Here is a 4637-nt window from a genome sequence, read left to right as displayed (position 1 = left end):
AGTGCAGCGTCCCCAGTTCAGCGTCCCCAGTGCAGCGTCCCCAGTTCAGCGTCCCCAGTGCTGCGTCCCCAGTGCAGCGTCCCCAGTTCAGCGTCCCCAGTGCAGCGTCCCCAGTGCTGCGTCCCCAGTGCAGCGTCCCCAGTGCAGCGTCCCCAGTTCAGCGTCCCCAGTGCTGCGTCCCCAGTGCAGCGTCCCCAGTGCAGCGTCCCCAGTGCAGCGTCCCCAGTGCAGCGTCCCCAGTTCAGCGTCCCCAGTGCAGCGTCCCCAGTGCAGCGTCCCCAGTTCAGCGTCCCCAGTGCTGCGTCCCCAGTGCAGCGTCCCCAGTTCAGCGTCCCCAGTGCAGCGTCCCCAGTTCAGCGTCCCCAGTGCAGCGTCCCCAGTTCAGCGTCCCCAGTGCTGCGTCCCCAGTGCAGCGTCCCCAGTTCAGCGTCCCCAGTGCTGCGTCCCCAGTGCAGCGTCCCCAGTGCAGCGTCCCCAGTTCAGCGTCCCCAGTGCAGCGTCCCCAGTGCAGCGTCCCCAGTTCAGCGTCCCCAGTGCTGCGTCCCCAGTGCAGCGTCCCCAGTTCAGCGTCCCCAGTGCAGCGTCCCCAGTTCAGCGTCCCCAGTGCAGCGTCCCCAGTTCAGCGTCCCCAGTGCAGCGTCCCCAGTGCAGCGTCCCCAGTGCAGCGTCCCCAGTGCAGCGTCCCCAGTGCAGCGTCCCCAGTTCAGCGTCCCCAGTGCAGCGTCCCCAGTGCAGCGTCCCCAGTGCAGCGTCCCCAGTTCAGCGTCCCCAGTGCAGCGTCCCCAGTGCAGCGTCCCCAGTGCAGCGTCCCCAGTGCAGCGTCCCCAGTTCAGCGTCCCCAGTGCAGCGTCCCCAGTGCAGCGTCCCCAGTTCAGCGTCCCCAGTGCAGCGTCCCCAGTGCAGCGTCCCCAGTTCAGCGTCCCCAGTGCTGCGTCCCCAGTGCAGCGTCCCCAGTGCTGCGTCCCCAGTTCAGCGTCCCCAGTGCAGCGTCCCCAGTGCAGCGTCCCCAGTTCAGCGTCCCCAGTGCAGCGTCCCCAGTTCAGCGTCCCCAGTGCAGCGTCCCCAGTGCAGCGTCCCCAGTTCAGCGTCCCCAGTGCAGCGTCCCCAGTTCAGCGTCCCCAGTGCTGCGTCCCCAGTGCAGCGTCCCCAGTGCTGCGTCCCCAGTTCAGCGTCCCCAGTGCAGCGTCCCCAGTTCAGCGTCCCCAGTGCAGCGTCCCCAGTTCAGCGTCCCCAGTGCTGCGTCCCCAGTGCAGCGTCCCCAGTGCTGCGTCCCCAGTTCAGCGTCCCCAGTGCTGCGTCCCCAGTTCAGCGTCCCCAGTGCAGCGTCCCCAGTTCAGAGTCCCCAGTTCAGCGTCCCCAGTGCTGCGTCCCCAGTGCAGCGTCCCCAGTGCAGCGTCCCCAGTGCTGCGTCCCCAGTGCAGCGTCCCCAGTGCTGCGTCCCCAGTGCTGCGTGTCGTTCCTTCCTCCTGATGCTTTCTGCACCTTGAGGAAGAGTTGTTGGCAGCGTGATTTATTTGATGCAGCCGATGCTCACTCATCGACTCTAGATTCATCGTTGCTCTGTACTTGTACTGTGTACTTGTACTTGTACTGTGATGACACTGGCGATAAAAGCGTTCCATTCCAAAACACGAGGGATGGGCTGACGGCCCGAATCGCTGAGCTGAAGCAGCACGGTGGCACCATGGGTTCAAATCCTTTCCGTGTGGAGTTCGTACGTTCTCCAGGTTCTCCGGTTTCCTCCAAACACATGCAGTGTGTCGGTCTTCTGTGGCGTCTCATCCGGGGTGTGCCCCGCCTCTGGCCTCTGGATGGATGGATGAAGAACAGGCAGAGCAGGATCACATGAAACGGTGACAAACATCTGAGGGTGCTACGAGAGTTTATTTATGCAGCTCCTCCAGACAGTAATTACAGTCAAATTCTTCATACAGCTCCGGTTGAATCTCCAAACCTTTTCATTGTGTGATAAAAATGTACATTATATATATATAGACAGAGAGAGTCGATATGAAAATACTGATAGTCTCCATTACAAATCTATTCCATAAAATTAATCTGGCAAAAGAAGCTAAAATCATTTCTCAATCACTTGAAGAAGACATTGGACACAAAGCAAAGCTTTGAAGTTGTGCTGATGAGAACGTTTCTGTCCGGAAAATATCGATCATTCACATTATGGAAAAATATAGTGTCACATCTTACGCGTACAATCACATCCTACTGGGAAATAAGGTCTACAATGATTTAAATCAAAACATGTCTGTTATAAAAATAAAGTCAGGAAATCTGTACAAAGAAAGAAAATATGCAAATGAGAGATTAGAGAATAAATAATGCAGCTGTGGTTACAATCCCAGTGTCTCAAGAGAACAGAAAATTAATGAACATTGATTTCTGAGTCATCTCATCAGTACCGTTCATCAGTGTTTAACGTCAGGAACGACATAACCCTAATCCTAATCCTTCACCCTAATCCTAATCCATTCATCAGTGTTTAACGTCAGGAACGACATAACCCTAATCCCTAATCTCTAATCCGTTCATCAGTGTTTAACATCAGGAACAACATAACCCTAATCGCTAATCCGTTCATCAGTGTTTAACGTCAGGAACGACATAACCCTAACCCTAACCCTAATCCCTCACCCTAATCCCTAATCTCTAATCCGTTCATCAGTGTTTAACGTCAGGAATGACATAACCCTAACCCTAATCCCTCACCCTAATCTCTAATCCGTTCATCAGTGTTTAACGTCAGGAACGACATAACCCTAATCCCTAATCCCTCACCCTAATCTCTAATCCGTTCATCAGTGTTTAACGTCAGGAACAACATAACCCTAATCCTAATCCCTAATCTCTAATCCGTTCATCAGTGTTTAACGTCAGGAACAACATAACCCTAATCCCTAATCTCTAATCCGTTCATCAGTGTTTAACGTCAGGAACAACATAACCCTAATCCCTAATCTCTAATCCGTTCATCAGTGTTTAACGTCAGGAATGACATAACCCTAACCCTAATCCCTCACCCTAATCTCTAATCCGTTCATCAGTGTTTAACGTCAGGAACGACATAACCCTAATCCCTAATCTCTAATCCGTTCATCAGTGTTTAACGTCAGGAACAACATAACCCTAATCCTAATCCCTAATCTCTAATCCGTTCATCAGTGTTTAACGTCAGAAACGACATAACCCTAATCCCTAATCTCTAATCCGTTCATCAGTGTTTAACGTCAGGAATGACATAACCCTAATCCCTCACCCTAATCCTAATCCATTCATCAGTAATGTCATGAATGAGAAAACCCTCACCCTAACCCGGCAGCAGAGACGTACCTCATGGAAACACACGGTCTGTGTTGCGTTCCAGTCTGAACAGCAGGTATTTACAGAACGCCGAGAACAGTGAGGAATGATGATGAAGATGATGAAGATGATGTTACGAGTGTCAACAATGTCATTGAACGCTGTTTATCGACGAAGGCTTCCGGACACCGGATCCAGAATCCCTTCGTTGTGTGATTAGGAGCCTACATTTAGGAGAATGTGGAGAAGACGAGCAGTAGGAGCTGAAACACCCTGGACAAGTCGCCAGTTCGCAGTCACACCAACGGATCATTTACGATGCCCCAGTTCACCTACGCTGCATGTTTTTGGTGGTGGGAGGAAGCCAGAGAAGCCGGAGAGAACCCACGCAGACACGGGGAGAACATGCAGACTCACAGAACGGCCCCAGGTGGAATCGAACCAAGGACCTTCTTGCTACGAGGCAACAAATTATGGAGCGTGAACTGGTGGCTGAGAGGGACCAGTCTACCTCCAGGGCACTGGTGAGGTGCCCCTGAGCAAGGCACCGACCCCCCCAGGCGCGCCGACTACGGCCGACGCCCTCTCTGCCTGCTAAGGGCCCCTACATGTGCGTGTGGACTGTTTACAGGGACCCGCGATAGGGTGTCCCACCGCGGCCCAGGACGACGCTAACAGCCTGCGTGCCGTCCGGATCGAGAGCACATGTGAGTTCCATCATTCAGCAAACACTTGGTCGAGGTCGTCCTCCCTGCCTGGACAGGTGTGACTCGATCGGACCAGGCCAGTTCAGCTGCTGCTGCCCCCTGCTGCCCACGGAGGCCCACCGTCAAAAGGACCGGGCAGGACATGAACAGACCTCCGGGAGAGACGTCCCAGGGAACTCGGGGCCTGACCAGAAGTCCAACAGCGCTGACTATTAACTGGACATCGCGAGTCACGCCGCAGAAGAAACGGACGTGCAAAATGAAGCACCTTCACCGTAGTCCATGTCGGACAACACCTGTGGTCACCTGGTCATTGTGCAGTGCAGGGATTGGGTGACGGTCGACAAGGCAAAAACAGGCGGTCAACAAAGACTTGATCGAAACTGGGTGGAATGAAGCTGTTGGGTCGCAGCTCTTCTGCGCCCTCTGGTGGACAGGGCGCAGAACAGCCATTTCTGTGTTCGGGACCCACTCGCACCTTCTCTCCATTCATCGTCTGACCTGCGTTCGTACCAACAGAACCAGTGAAGGCGTCGGCATGTGAAAGACTGGCGTGCTCGGTGCGACAGCGTCACGACGGAGTGTGAGAGGATTAATGCTGCTCTTCTTCCCCGG

This window comes from Brachionichthys hirsutus, chromosome 2 (genome assembly GCF_040956055.1).
Source record: "Brachionichthys hirsutus isolate HB-005 chromosome 2, CSIRO-AGI_Bhir_v1, whole genome shotgun sequence".
NCBI lineage: Eukaryota > Metazoa > Chordata > Actinopteri > Lophiiformes > Brachionichthyidae > Brachionichthys > Brachionichthys hirsutus.
The sequence above is the reverse complement of the archived record's forward strand: the minus strand, read 5'-3'. Positions refer to the sequence as shown.